A 25465-nucleotide genomic window follows, 5' to 3' on the forward strand; every position below is an offset into this window, starting at 1 on the left:
TGTGAAAACTCCGAAAAATTCGCATAGACCGACGCGACGCTACAATGCAATTTAAGCACCTGCATTTTTAGTAATTATTCGGCCTTTTTGAAGACAACATTTATAATCCTCGTACGCATCCCAAAAATAATTACGCAAAGGACCCTCGAGCGATGTTTTCCCATTACCGCTTTGCATTTTAACTCGACTAGTTTTGCAACGAAACTGTGTGTTGATAAAAAGAAAAGAAGAATCATTATATGCCGAGTATTTACCAATAAAAAGTTTTCTTGCCAGAATCCGACATTCTATTTACGATGAAATTTTCCACGTATCTGTCGGACCAGCCGGTTCGGCTCGACTTCCACAAGCTTGAATACGCTACATTGCTACATTCGCGACACGTTTCCGAGAAGTTTTCTTGTGCACGCAGTCAACAGGACCAAAAATATCGACCGGAGTTGCCGCAAAAGGTACATGAAAAAGATCAGAACATTTCTAAGCAAGCGACCGAAGCGATACAATGACACATCAAAGCCGTCGTTGTTCTTCTATAACGCGTCGCGATGCGAAAAACCACGGATCAGGTAAAATCCGAATTGTAGAGAAAACATATAGATCTGTTTTCATGGAACGTTTGCGTCCGTTTACGGTCTCGCAGAATCAAATTCCAAAGACCCATAAAAAATCCTTTACACGATCCTTTAGAATGACAAAATCCTTTAGAAATTGCATAATTCGTTGGAAGCTTATCCACCAACGACACGTCGATATGTACCTCTGAACAGATCAGCAATCAGCAGAGGACGTTGCGAGGAGAAGGTCAGGCTAATTTATTCAGAATTTTTATCATATCAATGGGCAGATAAGAAGCTTACGAACAATGCTTGGAAGAAATTCATTGTGCAATAAAAGCGCGAACTAATCGAATAACCTAATACATTTACCCTAATCAAGTTTGTAACGACTAATTGACGAGAGTTTCACAGGCGGATTAATTGCCGCGATCCGCCAGCAAAAGGTGTTACGTTCTAGACACAACACGAGCCACATTAAATAGCCTCGAACAACGTATAACACAAGAGGCCGTGAACAGTGAACATGCTACGGAATATGTTGCTTAGTCATGTTATGCGTTCGAAACCAGTTCAAGCCGAGTGAGCAGTTTAACAGAGACCAATCGCGCGAAAGATGTACTCTTTCGATGAAACGAAAAGTTCCAAAATGATTCGTAAATGAAATTTAAGGTTCGTAAATGAAATTGGATCGAAATTGTCATTCGACTAGGAGAAAACGCTTGTCTATAGTTCGATTTTCATATGAAATGATATTCAATTCGTTCGAATGTTTGTGTTTGTGTGTCCGTACGGAGCCTGAAAGACCCTCTCTCTTCCACCATTGTATGGTAGCTCAGGTAGAAAACAGGAAAACTCTATTGTTATTTTGTCCGTTAAGATTCGCTTGCACAGCAATCTCCTCTTTCGGATTTTCAATTTTTCCGATTCCAACCGACGACATAACAAAAAACTTGAAGCGGTCGATACTGCACGGTTCTCCTCTAATGGTATAATCCCTGTGTACCAGAGACTACCAGCCAACTGTTTCATTTACAAGATTTTTCGCTTTAACCAAAACGAGAATACACGGAAGTCTTTCGATCGCATGACTCATCTGGTAGAACTCGTGCCTGTAGCTCATTGTCAGACAATTCGATTATTTTCGATTTCTGTTCGAACGTGTACCGCGTGTCCTTCGCTGTTCGCGCGCGGTCACGCATTTTATCGGAGCAGAAAAGAAGAAAGACTAAAAATAGAAGAACGAATGCAAAGTCCAATTGTCGCGGCAGTCTAAACGAATTCTAATCGGTGACGGGCCGCGAATCACGACCGGACAGCTGATACCATATTTCAGGTGAACGGACGCGCATCGCATCGCGTCGGCTGCTTCACTTTTGTTGCCTTGGAACAGGATCCTTCGTTGACGGTTAACGGTTAACGGTTAACGGTTAACGGTTAACGGTTTCCGGCTGATGGGTTGCTTAATTTATTGAACTGGAATCGGCTAAAGAACGACTGGTCGTCGATGAAGGTAGATACGCGTTCGTCGAGCGTTTCTATGCAACGTGTTGTAGGCTAATGATTACGGTGGTGATTTACAGCAGCGAGCTACCAATTTCGTGCTGCCTGCAAACGAGAAAATCGGTATCACCAGCTCGATCTGTTTCATCATTTTCTGTACGACGTATTGCAATGTGTTTATCATAGCTCGGAATACAGGATATACCTGCGATTTTGCCTCCGTATTCTAAAGTCTGAAAATAAGACTAACACGTGTCGTATCATAGCTAACAGTCCAAAAATACTTAAAAAGTTCCGACTAGACTGCAGATTTTATGCATTTCAAAACAGCAGTTTTCTTTCGATATAAGACGATCACTCGGGGCGGCTTCCGACGTATTGCGGATTAGGGTATTCGGCGATTCGGCTCGACATTGTTCTTCAGAGTCCGAGAGTTTTGCGAATGCGATTGTTTTTATCGTACGCGAGAGCTGCGAACGAATAGTAACTTTCCAAAACCGTAAAAGAGCTAGACAATATTTCTGTATCGATTGAAGTATTTATACAAATAAATAGTTGTCTTACCGAGAAAGCACTTATTTCTCCACCTAATAAATAATCTAGAGATAAAAACGTCCAAATTCTCGCTTCAATTCAATATGGATTCTAACCCGTTAATTTCGAACACTTTGCGTGTTTGTATTTTCCTGTTCAGACAAGTCCTGGCATGTTTGCGTGGCACGTTGAGAATATCAATACGACAACGCAGCGAAACGAGTAAACTGCCTACAAGACCGGCAAAATATGGCGCACGTTATCGACGAATTTTCATGGGCGACGCATTACAGCTGGTGGAACACCCGGAACGCGTATTTATACATTTCGATGGTGCCACAGTGTGCCGAGTGATTAGGCGAAATTCAAGATACACCGTGTGTGTAACCTGCTCGGTGTGTTCGCAACTTTCGAAAAACGATTTGAATCGTTGCGCTCCGAAATACGACTGCCGCGCCATACAGTTTTACGTTTATTTGTGTTCGTTCGATTGCTTTCGAGTCGCGGTAAAATGCTTCGGTGCCGTAAGAGGCCAGCGAGAAAACTGTTAAATCTGTTCCGCGACTGTGAAACACGCTGGTCCACTTTTCCGAATAAAAATATTGTCGAGCTCCCCTCACCCGCGTACAGCTTTGAAAAGTTGCAACATGGCGACACAAATGATCACCTGGGATTTTTCGCGATTACGTCCTGGCTCCTCTTGCACAATAAAATACAAGCTCATAATATTCCTCATCGGGAACGTAAATTTAGTAAGGTCATGCGGACAGACTAAAATGTAAATTTACGAATATTATGAGTTTAGATTAAATCCTATTTCACTCTGCCAGTAATTTCGAATTACTGTACACGTGGACCGACGATTGGGATGAAATTTTGAAATATTCGGCAAGTCTGCTTTGAAACGATTCAATTTGTAAAATCTCATCGAATACCTGGGCATCAAAGCGGCTTCGCAAATGAATTTCTTCACTTTTTCATTAGTTTTCTGTGAAACTGTTAGCTGTCTGTTTTGACGTTGCTTTCTGCTCGAAACGAGACTAAGCTAAAAAGAAAAGAGAAAACGTACAACCTTGTAGAATCATAATTTACAAAATTTCAAACTAACAGATGGCTGCCGAATGAATTTGTGAATTTTTCAGTCGTTCGAATAACAAATCATTCGGAAGATTATATTGTAACGAAGAAGTACAATATGCGTTTATTCTGCACAGAAAATTAATAATAATAATAATAATAATATTTCATTCAGTCACCCAGTTCTTAAAAATCAATGTTATTTTATAGAAATTTGTTCACATAACATAAACGAAGCAACCAGATGGTATAAAGTTAAAAATTCATTTGTAATTTTTCTAAATCTTCCGCAAGTGAAATCAACTTTTACCGTTAGCTCTGATGTTTTTAGAATAATCTGTCGAAAATGGAAATTACGAATATTGGTTCGTACAGTTTTAATATGGCACATTTTAATTCTAGAATTCGACGTGTTAAAAAAACGTTGTTTGGATGAAAGATTAAAACATTCGACTGCCATATAATCTGTACGTGCATGGTATGCGCAGAAAACGAATGGAATATACACAGAATGAGCGTGTTTTCATCGTGTGACCTATTTTCTAAATTTGGTAATTTGGAATTTGGAAATTTAAATTGACCGAAAATATTTTATACGCTGGTTAAAATAACATTCACATATTGACGAATTTCAATGAATACCAAATTGCGATACGGGAGAAGGATGAATAACTCTCTAACGGAGGAAAATTGAAACGAACGAATGATCATTGACCAAATCGTACGGTTAAAAGCTTGCAATTTCATCTGGTAAATGATCGAGTTACATTTCCAAAGGAATTCGAACGATTTCACGTTAACACTTTGACTGCCTAATCAGCCTTGATACAATATTCACCGAGAGTCGAAATGTTTCTCGCATAAAACTGAACGTTCTTCAACATTCTATTTGCTCCAGCGGACATAGGCGAAATCTCGTACAGCAGATTCTATGCGTGCTAATCACCTTTTCTTATTTCAAAATGAAGAGCATCGTTTTATATCGGAATAGAAAATTGTCGGTCACGCATTGGCGGTCGCTCGAGCTTATCCTCGAGCCGCTACGGGTCGCGAATCACTCGGACACGTGTAGCATACGGAGGGTTAAACGTACTTTTTCGAGAAGCCATACTCGGTTTCGAAGTCGCGTTCTTCGCACGCAGCTGAAAAGACTGTCGAAGCGTTTAAATTTAATCGAATCTCGCGGTGGTACAGTGCGCAAGTGTGCACAGATCAATTTGACGCTCGCGATACGAGAAGAAACGAACCGATCTACATACACGCGTCTTCCCCGCATATAAATGTGAACGCAGATGCGAACACGGTTTCCAGCGACCATGGTCGCTCGATTTGAACACCAGATGCAGGTCGTAGACTCGGTCAGTAGTTAGCTACCGAATCGCAATAGGAGCTTTTTACATTTGACCCGAATCGAGCCCGGCATACAGATACGTACGAATCGGGGAACATACCCGAGTTATACCTTCTTCCGCTTCACGTTATCCCATCACTGTTTACAAGGTCTATCGCTTGAATAGAGACCGTTTAACCCCCTTGGACTGCAACCCCCATCGCTGCAGACCAAACGAGCTTTGCTCATGACCGCAATAAAGAACTCTCTGTACGAATACCAGTTTTTCATCAATTTCTAACCGACCATCTCGGCCAAAATATTATTGCATACGATTCAATTAATCCATTCCATTGTCGTGAAAAGTGTGCGCACACAGTGCGAGTAATCAAACTAATATTTGTTCGCTTGCAATAAGATCAGCCAATTTTGTCCGTAACATTATAAACACTTTCACTTTCTATACATTGTTCACCGTCGCGTACAAAATCCAGACGTTTCCATCCGAGTCGTGAGCTTTGTTCGAACAAATCGAAATTGTATAATTTATGTTTACAGTTGATAACAACGGATGAGCAGAGTAAACAACAATACCGTTAAAACAATTTTGTATGCAAACATCCGCGCCATGTGACAGAGTCTCGCGTGTTCGTGTTCCGATTCAGAATCAAAGCATATGTTCCTCCTCTGTGTTGTCAATTGTAAAAGAATAAAAAAAGTCGAGAAATGTCCAGCATGACGCAGACGCGTCTTTTACTATAACAAACATTGCAAAAAATCGAACGATGAAAACTTATTCGAACGAATAAAAGAGAAAGATCATCTGTGAAACTAGTTTCACATATTTCTTCCAAATGCGTTAACAACGTTGATAAAACTACGGTGAATAATTCCCGTGCAAACGGGAAAAGGAATAAGGGGCAACAATATCGTGTCGGGAGCGTGATTTTCATATTATCAAGTTTGCTGCATTTTTTCTTTTCAAGAAAGACTGGGCGTGCTCGAATTATGAAACAATTGGGAATTTATGAAATTTCCTCGACTCGTGTACGAACTTTTGCACAGCAGAGCGTGCATACGAATAAACAGCAAATAAAAACCATGTTTCAGTCCGAATCTACAGCGGGTGACCGTTTGCATAAGCTGACAATTTTCCTAAACAACAATACTGTTGCAACCCGTGTATCCCGATACATAATTTGTTCACAGAAAACCGTAACAAATACAACATGGTCGCGTCGATCTTCGCGACGCTCCGTTAACGGTCGTTTCGGATCCGATCGACGTATAGAATTTGATCGCATTCTTCGCGCGATTACCTCGAGTTACATAGGTGTAACCGAAAAATAATACATATTCCGCTGGTGAACGACTCACCGTAATCCCCGTGGAAACCTGACCGACAGCCGCAAAACCAAGCGGTCGCAGTCAATAATTAGGAAGAATCGTCGCGGCTATCAGACAATTACTATTTAGCCACGCGTTAACCTGTCCGATCGCATGGCCACCAGTCCGAAACTGTTTTCTGTCAGCACAATACCAACTCGATTTTCACATTAGCCGGACACAGATTCTCCCCGACCATCTATCTTGGTCGACGTTTCCCGCAGCCCGGTGCGGTGTGGCCAGGTCGTCGCGTCGACAACTCCGAATCCGTTTCCCGGAGACAACAATCTTAAACGGCAAACAATTGGCGATTGGTCTCGCGCGTCTACGCGCACTTCACTCGAAATCTACAACCGCCGTGGTGCCGTCAGTTCAACCGCAACACAAACTCCGCACGGAAGACGAAACAGTCCCGGTTCGATGCCACCATCCAGAGTTTTTTTTTTTTTTTCTATCGAACAGACCCGGGGAACACCTCGGAGACCGAGATCGTGTCGGAGCGGAGAGGTGTCGATTCGTCGACAGCCATCAAACTCGAATGAAACACAGAAACGGATCAAACAACGGAACAACGTCCAGCACGAGTCCGAGTGCACGGGTGCGAATTTAGCTGAACCCCGTCACGGAAACACGCACGATCCTCGTCGCTCCGATGCGTCTCTTTGCTGTCACTGTACCGAGCAATTTCAAGGATACTATCCGAGAATCCCTAAACAATAGCAAAACAGCTTGGAGGGTTTCCGCGAAAAGATCTTTTCTTCGCTGGACAGTTATTCGATCGTTTCGAGGAGTATGTTTACGAGCGCACGCACGAGCACGGTGTTTTTCGAATCGATTGCTATCGAGGGGAGCGATCGCGGTGAAATCGACCGTCGAGCGGGCCAGCAGCGTGCTCTCGGCAAACGATCGATCGCGACGACCCACCGAGATGATTCTTCTCCGATCGGTTCAACGAAACTGGCACCGGGTGCTCGCGTGCCACTACGAAAAGGGTCACCTGGCCCGAGGAGCGTTCCGTTCCGTTCCGTTCCGTTCCGTTCCGTGGCGCGTCGCGTCGCGGCGCGCGTCTCTCTGTGCGACGCACACCAAACTGGCGCAAGCTCCTCCGTCGACGGGCGACGGGCGACGGGCGACGGGCGACGGGCGACGGGCGACGGGCGACGGGGAGAAAACTACGCGAACGTACCCTCGTGCCATCCTGTCCGGAGCGCGCGAAAACCGACGCGCTCCGTGTCGCGTCGGGCTCACCGGATAGTCACGGATCAAAAGAACACTGAAAACCGGTCGAAATCTAACTTAGAACTTCTTCGATGTTCGTGAAAGACGACGGAAGTATGATAATTATTTGCTTCGGCGATTACTCACCGATTTCAATGACACCTTTCCCTACACATATGTACATGTCGCCGCCGCGCCGCTCGGACTCGGTTTCCGAGATTTTCACGAAAAATCTAGCGACGCTCGCCACAGCGAACTCTGTCCTTTTTCATCGAGCGAACACGCGTTTCAGTGCACCCTGCACCCGCTCCCCAAAAAACCTAATCCTGACCTAACCAAAATTTGTTTACGGAAGAGTTGGCCGTAGGGGTCCTAACAGTGCGGATAGTACTGGCAAAAGGCAAAAATAGAGTGTATTAGGGAACATGTCAGACTAAATGCATCTAGACAATTACAGAGGAATCAGGAGAGGAATTGAAAATATTTTTTGTCAACGAGACATAGCATAAAATGGACAGAGAGGATTTTCAGTTTTCGCAAAGAATAAGAAAATATATTTTAAGCGATATATGCGCGTGTACGAAAGCCAGAAGAAGAACGTATAACAGCCACCTGTGTTCGTTCCCTAATCCTCTATTCAGAAATCCAATTACGGTTACACAGAGAAGTTTCAACTTCGATCCAGATGGAACATATGCATCATCTTGCGCACAATATCAAGGATCGTGGATTCGATTCGAACCGTATCGTAATCCACGAGAATGAAATTACGAATATATGTGTATACAGCAGCGAAGAGGATCGGTTATGCTATAAAATTCGATATCGTGCATACCATAGCACGCGCTATACGAACAGGAAGGAAAAGAATAAAAAAGAAAACAGTTTTGAATATATGTATATGAATATACAATATCTTAAATACCTATCTGTCTTAGTAGAAAATAGAGAATAAAACAAATTAAATATTCACCAATATTTATAAGCATAGGTTGTAACCAATCACTCGATTGAAAATATTAACGAGATTATCGATTGTACGTTATAGAAAGTGTTTCGGTTGTACAAGTCGTAAATTATCCTACTACAAAATCCCCGAATAATCCGATTCTTTGAAAATTAATTTTAAACTTGAGATTCCCCCCATTAAAATTTATTAGAAACTTCAATTTTTCGTTGAAATTCACTGATAGAATTCACTGTAAAATCATTGTGGTTATAAAGATTTAAAAGATACATATGTAAAAAATTCGGTATCAAGCATACGACATGGAGCAAAAACAAAAAAGCTCTATTTGACTTTTCTATTTTGAAATTTACGTAAATAATTTGTATCTCGTATAAAGATCCGCAGTACATTTATAACATTTGTGTTGTTCGAAGCTTGAGATAATGAATTCGAAGTAACAATAGTTTTTATAAGCGGATAAACAACTGTTTGCTTACAACAGTATGCAGCCGCAGCATCGTGCAGTCGCTGTAACTGTTTATTTCTGATAAAAACGATTCATAATGTGGTTTTCATAAAACATTACAATATTCCGCGATATTCTATATAATTGTACAGCAAATAACTCGACAAAATAAAATCTGCACGCGTAATACCTAATTCCGTAACATCCATTAATCTGAAAAAACTTGAATTACTCCAATAACGGTAAGCTAGCAAAAATAACAATGAGACGCTCTTCCGTATCGCCTACGAAAATTACTACCACCGCGATTCGTTTTACCTTACGCGTGGTTTTATCCGTTTTAAACACTTGAACGTATCGACAACTTCTTACATAGTATTACATTGAAATAACTGCAGATTAATATATATATTGCAAGTTCCCTCCAATTTCCAGCGATGTATAAATAAATAAATTATTATTTTCTACAAACAGCTCTAGCACCGTTCCATTTTTTCTGTTGGCGGTGCATGATATGTAGTGTATTGTGAAAGGGAGAAAAGCAAGAATACAGGCGGAATACTGCGGAACGTTTTTCACCCAAAATTTTTGTTATTTTTAAAAAGTTTAGTTATTTTCGCGGAGAGTCGTGCGCGCGGTGGTACATATACATATATACATATATAGAATATATAAGTTTGGGAGAGGAAGTTGCGGGCGGGCACACGAGCAAATAAAGTTGCGCTATCAAACAGCGGCCAAAGTGAAATAAAATTATCTGCGAATATACCATACAGTGTACAAGGTATCCACGAAACAGTGTACGAAACAGCAGTTTCAGGAACAAGTTGGACAGAAATAAATTTAAAGAAGCGCATCGCGTCCAAATGATAAGGGCTTCGACCGCGGGGTGCTTTTAAACTTTCGCCACCTAATCGCGCGAGAACTCCTAAATGGCCGCTTGCGTCACGATGCGGGGACATTTATGCTAGTGAAATGGAACAAGTCTGACTCGAAGCAAGACGCAACCTGGGGATGAAACTTAGAAACTACTCAAATATACCCTATAACAAAATATTTGATTCCCTGTCCTATACGCGGTTTATCGACGAATGCTTAAAACTTGATCTACGATTTTTTCTAGTCGATTTATTGAGTTTCGAATGAAAGGTTTCCCGCCATCCTTGCAACGATACAAGATACACCGTGAAGGCCTTGCACGACCTTTGTCCCTCGTGTTTCTTCAAAGATAGGACCAAGAAAATGATCTAACAATAAGGTTAAGACTCGAGCAGTCGTTGTAAAGGGGAAATTTCAATCTTCGAATCTGTAAGAGATTCAAATAGAAAAACAAAATATTTTTCATGCTTTTACAGACGATTCAATTTGTAGCATTTTCGACCAAAAACGCATGTCTCGGTTTGTCCTCAATATCCTAGAAAAAAAAAATGAGCTATGGGCTGTGAAAGAAGAGGTTTCGAGCTTTAAAATTAGTCGAATTATATTGTTCTACTGTTTTTCGTTTTTTTTTTTCTTTTTTTTTTTTGTAACGAAATTATCACAGTTTAAATATCGATAATTTCTCGAGAATGGAAAATGTAGTATTCGAACGTTTTATGAACTCAAATCATTGATTAACAGTTCGGCTCAATATTACGATGTAAAGGGACAAGTGGAACGGAATGCAGCCGAAAGCATATAAAGGTGCTTAAAGTACCTATTAAAAGAAGATGCTACGTAATTATCCAGGAGACTTTGCTAAAACACAAAGCGCTATTTAGCTTGGCATTCGATGTTGAAATTGTACGGGAGAACAGCGGGCGCGATGCGAAAGCAATTAAATACCGTATATAAATTCAGAACAGTGTACAATTATTTTTCAATCGCCGTGAATGTCCGGATGACAAATCACCGAGCCTCAAAAACAGAATCCGCTGTTCCGTCGGCTGGATCTCTTAAAAATCGAACGGCGAAGCGTCGATTCTATTTTTCGTTTAATCTAGGGACGCGAATCGAATTATAAAACCGGCGACGGTGCTACAAGGTGCCGATAGACAACCGCATTACAAATCGGAATTGAATTTTTCTTCTGGTCTCCTTGTTCGGGGCGATGGCCTAACGGCGACGGTTTTTTCTTTTTTTTTTTTTTTTTGTCGGCTTTGTATGACAATGCATCGCGAGAACGTTCCGCACACACAAAAAAAAATCTCTGCTGATCGTAGCAAAACTTCGAAAATGACAGTCGTCAGTCCGTCGCGTCGGCTGAACTAACACCAGCCTGACTGCGCGTATGGCAGCGTTACAAACCCGATATGCCCGGGAGGTACATACATACGACCGATATACCGAGGACGATCAACGTCATCGAATCACACGGACGTATTGCTCGCTTTTGAACCTGCTCCCCTATCGCAACGGCGCAGCACTTTCGCGAGGGGAGTTTTCAATCGCACCCCTCTTCTCATTCGACTCAAATTATCCGAGTAACCTCGTATCATTAGAAAATATTCAAATATACTTAACCATCTGAAAAGTGACTCACAATAATATTCAAACACTTTTTAACGGTGATTCGTCGCTTGGATCAGTTGAACCCAATTTTTACGGATACCGAATCACCAATATGTTTTCTACATACATCATTTTATCAGTGAACCACGAGAATATGTAATCGGTTTTGAAGCCACTCTCGTTTTACCTTAGGCTTTCATTCTTGACGAAAGCATTTGAAAAATTAATTATTTATATGAGAATATAAAAAAAAAAGAAAAAATGATTTATTAATTTTTAGAAATTCAGAATAGAGTCTACAAAATAAAATAAAATTAAGAAGCACAAATATTAATCGTACGAAGTGTTTCATCATAAAAGTTCTTCATTAGGCTGTGCCTAAATTCTTTCTGTATAGATAACGAGTAAATGTGGAATCGTTAATAAGCTTTACTGCCTATTTATCCTGGCTTGAAATTTGCTGGCGTTATTTGTATGCGTTCCGAGGAGCTCGATAAGCAAATCTTGAGGCGCTTGGTCTCGAGTCTAACGAAACTAAGCTGCTACCTAATTAGCACAAGAATATAAACATATGTATATACTATATATATATATACATGTTCCAGACGCTCGTTACTGAATAAATTCGTCTCGTCCCCGCATCACGAAACGACAAAACTTCATCTTGTTTCTCTAATCGACGACCTTGACCGTTCCAGTCTACATCGAGCAAAAATAATCGAGTTGTAACGTTAACTCGAGAAAGGTCAAAGAACATTAAGGTGAAAAGACCTAAACGGTAAGCTAAGGTTAATGGAGTGAAAACCAAACGCGACTTTTTCATCTTATGAACACGACGAAAGGGTGTACCTCTTGCGTTTCAGAACTTTCACTACTTCTTCGCGGCTGTCGAAAAACTTTTCATTTCAAGAAGTTCAAGTGTTTTTCTGCACAACTTGCTTTCGCGGAGCGTATGTACATTCGACCAGTTCGCATTCTCGGTATGTTCACTGACAGCAGCCAACTGCTCCCTTATGTGTCAAGTACTTTTGATCGTGCAACATTGACAATTTCTCCACAACATAACAATTTCCCCAGAACATAATTCTATTCGTTTCCCTAGATATTGCAATCGCTAACTTACTTTCCGTAGCGACTACTTTCCGTGCATCACGTCGCATTCTGTAATCGAATAATCGGCAGAAATTGTTAAGTGGTCGAAAAATAGCCGTCGGAAACCTGTACCGTAAATCAGTTCCGCAATAATTGAACGATGGGCCGAATACCATTATAATTTCTGGGGGCTATTGATGCGCGCGGAAATTTGCGGCTGCGGCCACGTTTTCCTTGTTGCAGCTTCGGCAGAAACTTGATCGGTTGACCTAGCACGATTTAGGACCGCTACGCCGCGCCGCGCCGCGCCGCGCCACCCCCAGAGAGAACACTTTCCTCCCAACTACGTATACAGAGCCGAATAAACCCGGCACTTTTTCCAGCATGAACAAGATATCGTAGCTAAAGTCGCAAATATAAACAAATCAATTGTTAATCGGGTATACTGTACCTGTAAGGGTTGTCCGAAAAATGTTGTACTTTCTTGAAAGGGGTGATTCCTGAGGTGAGTCGAAGTAACTTTTTCCTTCGCGAAAATATTCTCCGCGGCTTCGTTAAGGAGTTGTTAACGAAAAACGCGGAGCAATCGGGGCGCGGCTAGAGCGGACGGATCGGGCCGGGCGACAGGTCCCGCTGAACGTGCCGTCGTGCCGTTGGCATTGGCCGAGCCGGAATCTGTCCGCAGTAGCCGCGCCCCGATTGCTCCGTGTTTTTCGTTAATAACTCCTTAACAGAGCCACGAACACCGTTTTCACAAAGGAAAAAGTTACTTCGAATCACCTCACCGATCCCGCCTTTTTCAAGGAAATACATTGTTGGGACACCTTGTACAATAAGCCACCGGTCGGTGAGTCAGTGAACAATAAAAATAAGCTTTTCGATCACAGAAAGCATCCTTGCAACGAAACTGTAATACCGATAAGTTTACAAATTTGTCGATTGTACTTGGCAGAAATTGTGTTTTTTTTTTGGTCATTCGCCTGCATTCATTTGCAAGATTACCATCTCCATTTTGTAGTTTCTTTTTACTATCAACGAATACTGTTTTTCTTTGTCGAAGGACTTTTCCGGATTTACTACCGGATATTTATTATAATCCGATATTAATATACAATAATATATCATAAACATTCATACTCGTGTCTATATTTAATAAACGATAATAGAACGAAACAAATAAAGTTGTTCTACGGATGGAAAATAAAAATAAAAATATCGATACACTCACCCAAAGATTTCAAAACAGCGAAACAATGATCTGAAAACTTCGGCTGTTTCGCTTACCTTTCCTGAACAGAGAAAATTCGATACAGACCTTATAAACATGAAAAACAAAACAAATCATTTCTATAACTAGCGAAATTCTTACTTATAGTTTTATTTTGTAATAATAAGTTTATCAAAGACAGCGAACAACTTATTGTTTAATTTTGTTAATTGTTCAGTTTAGACAAAACTAATTATTACACTAGATTTCAACGATAAAGGTGGACAGTACAAGATGTTTCCACGCCGAGTACAGTTGAAACTTGAAACGATTAAATGAACCGTAGACCGAATTCGAATGCGCTGTACGCATAGAAAATGATAACTGACCACTGCCAGTAGACCGAGTCTATCGTATCTTTTATAGCCTTTGGAAACGTTCGCGTTTCCCTCTACCGATGCTCGGCAATCAGTCAGGAACCTTGAGAAAAAGATACGAGGAAGAATATCGAGAAAAAGAAAAGGATGTACTTTGCAGCGATCTATGACGTGGCGATCGGTTAATTGGATATGGACGTTTCTTTGCGCGAACGTCTGATAAATTACGTATAATTGGTTGATATTTTTCTTCTTCCCTTGACGATGCAGCGCGCGAACTATGTACCACCGCCAGCTACACATCCTTGCGGACAAGTTCCGTGAATTTTAATTTGTATCGAGTTCTTTGCAGCTCCTTTCACGCGACACGGTAACGGAACTAACGTTGAAACTTGTAAATACAATACATACATATACGTACCTACCGTGGACACCGGAGAACGAACTTGTCGATTACAAGCTAGGGACGAGATACGGGATAAAAAAAAGGACGATGGGGGAAGCCGGGAAGCAGAAGGTCTCGATACCTGCTATCTTAACTAATCTTAACTTGCCGGAAACTTCGTAACCAATCCCATAGGAACTCGGTACCCGAGTTCGCTAACATGGGAACCGTTACCGGCCGTTACCGGTACAGGACTTCAAATTCAATCGGTAATCAAACTACTGGCCAATACAATAATCTGCCGCACGATAAAGCGAACCAATGGAACGTGGCCTCGATTGAAATTCGAATTTGATCGTCCGTGGGTATTGATTATTTTTGGGTAAATTAAACATTCTGATGAAATAAAACATAAAATCGTGTAGCTGCGACGATACGCGTTAATTGGGGATATCGTGGCGCAATCGTAACTGTCGGAAAAATTCAACTCGGTGCGAAGGATTTTTCATACGAACATGGAAATATTTCTGGCAGAACATTAGGATTACGAGCTGATTTTTATACGAAAGCCACCATTTTAACGAGTACAGCGGATTTATAGGAAAGATCAAAATGTTCTACCAGAATTCCAACTAACAGGTTTGAAACAGAAATTTATTACTTATCTTAACCCTTTTCTCATCCGAAATACGACGAAGACCGCCCCCCCCCCCCGAGCCATCGCCTTATATCGAACGAAAACCGTAGTAGTGAAATATTGGCGTTGGTCAGAAATGACTCCGGCATAGGCCTAGAACTCGTACGAGTCCGAGGTCCGAGGGTCAATCACCAGAACGAAAATCGTAGACGTTCGACAAATTATTTTGCTATTATAGCTACTCGTATCGACAATAATTTTATCGATTTTTAACGTAAAGCTTTACAACGAAAATGTTCAAGAACGATGTAATTCAAGCAGCAATTCGTTCCTTTACGCAAGTCTATCGATCATATTGCAGACAAGCAATTATTCCGTGTATGTTCGAACTGCCCGTTTGCTCGTTTAAGCGGGTACATTTATCGCAAATACGAAACTCGATAGAAATACATTTGGATCAACTCATCTGGGATACATAAATCAGCGTGTGCATTGGTTACGAGCACCAAAGCCGACTGGCAAAAGTTTGAAACACGAGCCAGACGGGTCCAGTGATATATCGACTTTACGTCTTTGTGTATTTTTTCCGAAAAATATACTGTCAAAAGAGACGATTCTCAGATGCAATTCCTCGAATAGAGAGTTTACTCGATACATGTCCAAAACACGGGTCTAGCCAGGGACACGGATAGTATATCGGCCAGGAGATACTTTTCTTTGATCCACGCCGAACGTAGAAAAGAACAGCGAAGCTCCAGAGAGAGGGCCATAGACCCTGTTTCATAGACCCCCGTCGCCGGGTATACCCCGCGGCAGTAGGGATAGTTTTGGAACTTTTATCGGCTAGGCATTTCGGACATATACATATAGAATACAGACTGTGTACACTGTGTAATCAGGCCAGAAAAATTCACAAAATCTGACTCTTCGCTCGATTGTTTAACTATATTATTACTATTCTTTAATCCGAATGGTCAGCAACGACAGCGGACTCTTGCTATGGCGGGGTCGAAACCTTGTTGTCGCGAACCTTGTTCAACGCATACAAATTCTATGGACGATGCATTAACGTTCGAACAAGATCTGAAATCGATGCTGTATCTTATGAACGATTAAAAAATATTTACAACTTTTGGAATTATTTTTAAATAACACGATACGCTTCCTTATTTCTGATGTGACAACGGTTATTTGCAAAAGCTCGGCAGTAATGCTGAATTTTAAAAGCAGACACATAAGTAGTTGGCTAAAGTTTCAAGCCAGAACAAACAAAGAAATAAATTAGTCACTTTGTACGGCAAGCGTAAAATCGGAAGTTACGATTTCAAAATAAGCTGCGCATTATTCATGTACAATTTTACAACATAGCTTTTTAATCTGGATTACAGCTTCCCTGTTACATACATACTTGTTATAATTAGACTACGGACTTTCTGGATTTATGAGAGAAGTCGATACGAGAAAAAAAAAGAGAAGAAATATCGAAAGAATAAGAAGATACGGATATGGAATTTTCAAATTTTTGAATTATTAAAGAAAGAAAGAAATTTCTATTCGATTAGATGTATCTTGCAGACAATTTTTCTCTGTATCCAGTAAACAGCGGATGGAAATGTGTTAAGAAGGAGACATTTTCCGATGTGAAGATTTCAAAAACTACCAGCAGATCCGGATCGTACCTACACAGCCGTCGTCCATCGACGAATCACGTACGCAAGAAGCTGAAGTGCACATCCGACGAGGAGGTGAGTATGTAAATTGGAAATGGGCGTTACTCGGATCCATGTGAACGTGAGACGTATATAACTGCGTAACGTATCGACCCATATATACCACACAGTGGGGTAACTAATTGCACGATCGAAAAAGACCTATCATAAAATAGGTTTAGGTTGCAAAAACGCAATCGAAGTACTCAAACGAACCTTTCATATGCGAGCGGCATATATGAATTTCAAATAAATACAGACATTCGAGTAATTATTTCAAACAGATTATTACATTCCTCGCTACTCGCAATATTTGATAAGGATTATCTTATAAAACTTAGTAACTTGGCAATATATATACATATATATCATATATATGTGGCGGCGACAAGCTGGCGCCACGTATCCGCCATGTGTTTAGTTTTAAGAAAGTATGCTTGTACGAATCAATATCGGGTTGCGTGTTGCGATGTTTAGATGACTGGTCGAGTGTCGCGTAGGGTGAGTGTGTTTAGTTTAGTTAAGAGAGAATGCGGACCGTGAGAATGAAGAAAGAGAGATTTTCGTGAGGGTGCGTCAGCGAGCGAACGGTTAGTTCGTAAGTTAGTTCTGTAAAAGAATTTGTTGAGAGCGGACACGCGGGCTACGCGGGTTGTATCGTCCCCTTCAGAATAAACTCTAGTCAAACCACGAGCTGTACACGTTTAATTCCCGGTCACCTTTCCCGACTGTAGTCACCCTTCTTCCACATATATACGAAGATACCTAGTGCACGCATAACTGTCTTATCCTCGGCTCGTAACATTAACATAACCAAAGCGACAATCGCGGCGTTACCTGGCTACTATAATTAAGTAATCGATGCACCGCCTGATTACTCGAGGAAGAAAAAATGGCGAATCGATTGATTGATTGCACAGCGCGCGCAATCAAACACCAACGAAACATTCCATCGAATGCTATAAATAATAATTCTTCGCGTTATTATTACTCGCCACTCGAGATAATCCAACTAACACACAATTTCAATGTAAACAGTATATCCCTCTACTATTAATATTTATACAGGAACGTCGGGTAAACATTTCATAAATCATGAAAATATATGTGATAAAATCATTCGATATTCGGATATTCCAACATCGTTCAAATCGTGTTCACTATCTTTTTTTTTTTCTGTATTCGTTTTACCGACCAATTTTTGCAGTTATTGTACAAAATTTTGATTTTAGACAGAGATCTGCACCGACGACGAACTAGATTCACCGAACAGAGTTACTAAATAGCAATAAAGGAAGAGATTAAAACGCCATGGTCGTGCACAACGTGTACACAATAAACATTTTATTCGAATTGGCACGTGGAACGAATAATGGTGAAAGATTCGAATAAAATGGCAGAACATTTGAAATGCGAAATAGTGCGCGGCGCAGAGCGGAGTTCTCAATTTTCATTAGGTATCGTCGTTACGCGATTCGGCGTGGTACGTGTGACATGTTCGAGTCGGCTGAACCGTTTCTGCATAGAAAGCGGTAACATGTTCCTACCGATCCATAGCCGACGCAGCCTGGCGGTGTCTATCTGGAACGAAGATCGTATGGAAGAAGCTGCAAGAATGGGACAGAGCTCCTAGATCACTTTTGGTGCACGGCACCATAGAAGAAGCCATCCGTTAAAGTTTATATTCCACACTCGACGCTTCCTACGCCACCGGAACTGCAGTGTTCTTGACGATATACGTACAGCTGCCGTAAGTCACGTGCCGGCACCACTACCATTTTCTGCCCACCTTTCTGCGTATTTCAACGAAAGCCTTCCCTTCGTCGAAGAAACGAACCAAGTTGATATACATTAACCCCCGGACTCCTGCGAGTTCTACGCCTATGCCGGACTCGTTTCTGACCCAAACCGATATTTCACTACGGTTTTCTTTCGATATAAGACGATGGCTCGGGACCGGCTTTCGTCGTATTTCGGACGAAGAAGAAGAAGAAGAAGAAGAAGAAGAAGAAGAAGAAGAAGAAGAAGAAGAAGAAGAAGAAGAAGAAGAAGAAGAAGAAGAAGAAGAGGAAGGAGAAGCGGGGATAGCGATTTTCTTATTTCGAAATAAAAAAATCTTAGACTAATAGCGTCCCTACATACTTGGAAATAATAGCGTCTGAAAGTTCCTAAGAAACTCGGTAAATCTGCCGGTTTATCGGCTGTGATTCGAAAATGACTAAATCGTACTGTAGGCTAAGGGTGGTGTAAGTGGGACTATACAGAGTGGCAGAAACTTGGAATTACCGCGTGCACATCTGGTAAGGTCGGTATGCTTCGGCGTTGTTTTATGACACGGCTATTGTTCGGGTGGACAGTTGGTCGAATTGCTGGAGACATACGTGAGCACAGCAGACTTTGGCGATCACAAACCAATCCGACTAATTCTGCCCGTGGTTGAAGGTAGTGTATGCGAGTAAATTTATTAAGGGATTCGTATTACCCATTAGAACCACTATTTGCCTGCACATGTTTGAAAGCTGTAAAAGTTGAAAGGTTCCTTGAAAGGTCAGACAGCAAGCGGAACATCCTAATTCACCTGCTCCATTTCCCCCTTGAAGAACCCTGCCAATGACGGCGAATGGACAGTTTAGAGCCCTGGAACAGTTTAATTTAAATTACAGCATCAAAGAATGGAAATCTGGTCCGTGTGCTTTCTGGCGACGGATAACGATCAAGGAACTCGGCGGAGAAACATTCATACGGAAAAAGCAATTAGTATCTGCCCGATCTCTCTTTTTGCATCCGACAACCGCTGTTCCGTGCACGCCGCGTCTGGATTACCAACAGACAAATTGCAATCGATACCCCAAGTCCTCGCTCGACAAGTTCACCATAAAACTACTCTAGAGGCCACGTTATTCGGAGATTGAAGATCTCGGTGAACAACCGTCGAATGATATTTCTTTCTTTCAAACGATCGTGTCTTACCTTGGAATAGTATCAGACTCAGTTAGAAATTTCATTAGGTTAGAATACGAGTAGATATCCGAGTCACTTTACTCGTGATACGCATACTCGCCACGATGTCGCTCTTAAACTTCAATAAGAATGCGAGATCTGCATTTTTCCGATATTATCTTGAGGTTTTTTCGATTTCTTACAACCAAGATTTTCAACATAAAATTCTTAATTAATTGCGGTGTACGCGTCTGGGTATTTGACATCTGTTCGATCTTTTTTTTTCCGGAATTTTCGCATATCGCTAAATGGGGAAATTAGGCCAACAACTAATTTTTTCCATTTTACCCCAAACCCACCCTCTCGTGTTTCATTTGGCCCAGGGGCGCTTTCGACCATCACATCGCATCCGGCTGACCCCTTTGTCATAAATAGTCTACGAATATTCTGCATTTATGGAAGAAAATTAGTAGTTGAAACTCCACAAAGGACTGGAAGACTTTGAAACTATGTTATTTTCAGCTGAATAAAATGATTGAAGAGAGAAAGAAATACCCAAGTGGCCCTAGTTTTCTGCAGTAGGTGCAGACGACAATTTTTATTTTGCTTAAAAATCCGTTTCAAATATTCTATCGTTTAGTATTAAGGTGATGTACACATCGGGACAAACTCTACAGTTATCGAGGGATAATTAACCCCCAAAATGATGAACAAAACATTTTCCACCGGTCCTAGCAATTCCATATCTTCGAATGTGTCTCGAAACGTCCGTTTTAGAGAGTGGGCGCAAACCAGCAAAAGAAAAGAAAAGAAAAGGAAAGAAAAGAAAATAGGTTAATAAACGGTTCTGAATTTCGTAGCAGGAAATTCGAGGCAAATCGGAATATCACGATAGCTGTGAGAAAACATCGAAGCCTGGCTAGATCGTTGGTACCTCGATAATCCGAACAGGCGAATGTAACATGCACGAAATAGCTGGCCCGGCGCGGCGCGGCGCGGCGCGGCGCGGCGCGGCACGGCGCGGCGCAGCGGTCGGTAGGACAAGGAAATTCCCGCAGCAGTTCGTGTGCGGTGTCTCGACCGATAATTAGGTATCGATTTCCACGTGCCCGGAGAATGCCTGCAATAATCGACTTCGCACGTTCCACTATCCCCGCTGCTGCTGCTGCTGTTGACCGTGCTACTCGGAATCGAGCCATTTGCTGCATTTTTCGATGCACTCGTGGCCACCACTCGTGGAACTCGCCGTATCCCCCTACATCCATTAATCATGAAACACGGCCGCGGGATCGGGGAGGATCACGGAAATGAGGGAAAAATACCGTGAAAGAGGCCGCGCATAATTCACCGCGTCGAATTCCCGTTCGGAAAATATCCTCGAAGGAAACGATTTGTAGCGCAATCGCGGATTATCGCAACCCGGCATCCGATCGGACGTCGAATTAACGTTGGTTTCCTGTGATTATCCCCGACGTTACAGGGATTCCCGCGAATATTCTTCCCGTTTTTACAGGCCGTATCTTTTATCTTCCCTAACCCCTTACTGTACGATTTTCTTTGTCGCTGAAATGTTCTTTGTCCTCGATCATTTCACAGAGAGAAAGGACAATTTGTATTGGGTCGTTGCATAGGAAATATCCAATTTTAGACAATGTTAAATGCTGGCGCATTTATTGGATGCGAGCCGCAAATAGGGCTGCAGCCTTTAAATCGCGCCTAGTCTGCTTGTAAAAAAGGCTGAGCGAGTGGTAACAGTAAGAAGTAAAAGTAAATTTAAAAAAGTAAACGCGAACTTCTATCGTATTCTATTGTACAGGTTGTCCCATTCAACGGAGACAAACTATTGTACATATTATATATCTCCGAAACGCTTAGAGATAGAATTAATTTTGTATTTGGCGAACGGATGGATTACTCGAAAATACAATATTTCTCCATCTAAATCTGAGGGATATCTGTACGTCTCGAGTACAGCTCCTTCCTTCCTTCCTTCCTTCCTTTCTTCCTTCCTTCCTTCCGTTACAAGCAGTCAATAATTCGCAATTATGTAACTCACTACACAGCTGTTGGGCACAATCCGGTGATCTGTTTCGCGAGGCTGCGGAACATGCTTGTTACGCGTGTAACAGCAAACACACTTGACCGTGCAATTAATCCAAACTGTTATTGTCATCCACCACATCGTATGACACATTCCGATGCTCGCAGTGCCGATTAAGGTCTTGCAATTGTGTAAACACATAGCACCGGAGGATGTATCAAGTTAACCATTTAATTTGCACTGGAGCTAATTCGACAGTGATTATAGCTTGAATGCGCCTAAACGAGCCTCTGAGATTCAGGCTAGCCTAACCAGGCACAGACAGACGCAAAACTTGAATAATTTCGTCCTCGTCCGTTAGTGTCCAGAAAACATCTTTCTTTTGTGGATTTATGTTATCCTACAAGCTTCAAGTTATTGGTAAATGATACGAGCAATATTTATTATCAAGTTATAAATGTTATATATATATATATATAAAATTGTCAAGTACCCATATAATTATTTAAAAATTCTAATAGATAAATGCTAATTAATTAGTCTGCGATCGTCCACTTCTACATGCAGTGTGCATAAGCTTTTAAAGCAAATGTGATAAAAGCAAACTTAGTTGACTGTCCTTAAACTGAAGTAAGGCTGTCCTTAACGAGTCGGATATTTGGAAAACGATTGTTACCAAGTTATTATTTTGATCGATTTTACACTACTTTGTATGACATTCCAAAGAAAACGGAACTGTGAAACAGAATACATAGTCTGACTATGGATGGAAGACATACAAAATGAAAAAGTACAATTGATAAACATTTGAACAAATGGAAAGATTGCACGATACTCTTACAGAAATCTTTCGAGACGACTAAAAATGCAAATTCGAAGTAGTTTTTTATAAATCCGAGGAGATTATTATCAAAGATCCGGCTGCGATATTATCGGTCTCCGCTTTCGCAATTTGCTTTTAACCGGCAGAATTTAACCCGGAACTTGGCCGAATTCCTATTATTTATGCCGAAACTGCGGAACTTCTGTATCCGTAGCACACCGGCGCGGCGCGGCTAGAAAGGCTAGGAATTTACATTCGAGACATCTGTGGCCGGTTTTTCTGGAGATCGTAACAATTAACTTGTAATTGTAAGAGCAGACAGCGGCAGAAGATGTCTGTTCTTCGACACGGAAGAAGCCAACCGAAGCTCACAAATGCCGATTAGCGACAGGAATTTCGAGGGAAAAGGGAGGCCCGTTTCACGCATAATTTCTCAACGATATCGGCCCGTGAAACCGCGACTGTTTCACGAACCAACGCCACAGAAACCGGAATAGCCCCAATACTCGGTGGATTAAGCGTCTCCCACCCCCAGCCCGCCGAGTACCGCGACTTTCGCTAATTCTTACAATTAGTTTTCAACGAAAGCAAGTACATTCTCGTACAGATATATCTGTATGTGTGTGTGTGTGTGTGTGCGTGTGCGTGTGCGCGTGTGTCTCTCTCTCTCTCTCTCTGTGTGTGTGTGTGTGTGTGTGTGTGTGTGTGTGTGTGTGTGTGTGTGTGTGTGTGTGTGTGTGTGTGTGTGTGTGTGTGTGTGTGTGTGTGTGTGTGTGTGTGTGTGTATATCTGTAGAGGGTGATCGGTGACCGATGGTACCTCCGAAATGGGGGTGATCCTATTAGGTTGTTGCATACGAAATGTCCAATTTTTAACCGTAATATCGAACAAATATTTTTGCATTTGCGTGTACGATAAATGCATCAAGTCCGTAGTCTAATAATGAATCATTATTATGGACGTGTTCACTGTAAGTGTGAGCAAATGTGTAACACTGTAATTCGTTCAGATCCATTTAATTAGATTAGTTGCGGAACAATACAATTCGTTATACCTATTTCACACAGACAACATTTTTGAAAACACAATTATTTATCTCGCGGAAAAGTTAAAAAATATGAAAGATAATGTTAATTCTTTTTTATGACCCATGTAATTTTTATCATAGCGATAATAATATTTGGAATCATAATATCTCAAAAACAGTACAGATCACTAAAACTAAATGATTGCGGATAGAAACAAAACTAATTGTTGACTTACAACTAGTTGTCTAGTTAGTACAAGGCAAGCTACAGATTTATGAAACTCGATTAGCCTAGCAAAACATGAAAATTGTATAAGCGAGTTGAAATAGCCAAACTCTTCGGCATCAGCATAGAATATCAACAGAAAGTATGGAAATTACCATTAACGATTGCTTATTCGTGACAGTGAGTTCGGATAACGGTCTATTTTACATAACAAGTTCCTTCGATTATGCTTATAGTGTCGGCAAGAGAATAATCCTTTTGTTCCAAACATTTTTGTGCGTCACACGCTAAAACGAATCGGTTTGATAACTTCGACGTAGTAGAAAAATCTCCGAAAACATAGCACATATAACTTTAAACATATCAAGTTTAACGAATTATTTGAAAAGGAGTCGAATAAAAGTTTAAAAAATAATCCTATCAAAAGAGTTTCGACTTGTTCGAGTAAGCTTCCGCTGAAATATTCGTCTGAAAAGACGTACTCGATTAAATTGTTTCTGTTTTTATACGAACGGGTTCACCGTAGTTAATAATTATTTGAAAAGAAAAAATCGAACTAAAAACTATGCACGCGAATGAATTTGTATCGACGAAGCAGTTCGAAGGTAATTTAAGATTCAGGAATTTCGTAATAATCAATCTTTCGTTTATAAACAGAATAACGAAATGTGGGAATATAAATTACTGACAGGAGTCTTTGTTTAAAAAAACAAAACAAGAAAAGCACTGTCGCGCAGAAAAGTCGAGCAACCGAGAGCCCGGATACATCCGGACGTGCAAAAGAAAAAAAAACCTGAACAGCCTCCATAGCTCAGGGGTTAGAGCACTGGTCTTGTAAACCAGGGGTCGAGAGTTCAAATCTCTCTGGAGGCAAATTTTTTCACCGACCCAGCCTTCTTATACTTTTGACGATATTATACTATCGACCCGATACGCCTCGTGATAAGAGAGATCCATGAAAACTGAAATTCTATATATGGTAAAATACTAAATAAAAATACGCCACTTCGTGGCTGTCGTGTGATCTGCAACATTTCTACAAATTGTACCCCTCATAATCCTGACATTAAAACCGACAACTATTAAAAATACTAAATACTAGACGGCGGAATATGCAAAAATGCTGAATAGGCGCGTGTAACGTGTAACAACAGCTGCGAAGGTTCAATCGCAAGTCCCGTTGGATGGTAAAAAATTCACTGTAATGTGTAATGTATAGCATACGATATACTTCATATAACACAGCAAATGTTATTCTATCGAATACACATTAAGATTCATTTTTACTGCCATAAATACTTAATAAATACTAAATACTTAAAACGATTAGCACATTTCTTTTTTATGTAAAACTGCAATAACACTGCAATACATGTTCTTACCCAATTCAGAAAAATTAAAATTAAAATTACAATTAATGCGATTAACGAGGACAATTTTGATTTTGCTATTAGTATAATTTATTCGACAACTGGAAAATTCAAATTCAAATGT

The 25465-nt window shown here is 41.0% G+C and overlaps 1 protein-coding gene and 1 non-coding gene across 4 annotated transcripts in view; one reads left to right on the forward strand and one right to left on the reverse strand.

Moving 5' to 3' along the window:
- The window catches only part of LOC143359820 (cysteine-rich secretory protein 3), a 122120-nt gene that overhangs the window by 80976 nt on the left and 15679 nt on the right, over positions 1-25465 (reverse strand). Inside the window, exons 1-2 of one of the 3 annotated variants that reach the window (XM_076798096.1) lie at positions 14067-14196; positions 13828-13888 (exon numbers count right to left, since the gene is read on the reverse strand). The exons of 1 other annotated variant lie outside the window; for it this stretch is intronic. The gene's annotated coding sequence lies outside the window, so the exon portion shown is untranslated. Of the gene's footprint in view, positions 1-6375; positions 7451-13827; positions 13889-14066; positions 14197-25465 lie in introns of those variants that run through there. One more of the 3 variants, XM_076798095.1, reaches the window with a different exon arrangement.
- Positions 24772-24844, forward strand: Trnat-ugu (transfer RNA threonine (anticodon UGU)). Its single transcript has one exon. It is a non-coding gene; the product is annotated as a tRNA-Thr (tRNA).

This window comes from Halictus rubicundus, chromosome 12, assembly GCF_050948215.1.
Source record: "Halictus rubicundus isolate RS-2024b chromosome 12, iyHalRubi1_principal, whole genome shotgun sequence".
In the NCBI taxonomy this organism is placed as follows: domain Eukaryota; kingdom Metazoa; phylum Arthropoda; class Insecta; order Hymenoptera; family Halictidae; genus Halictus; species Halictus rubicundus.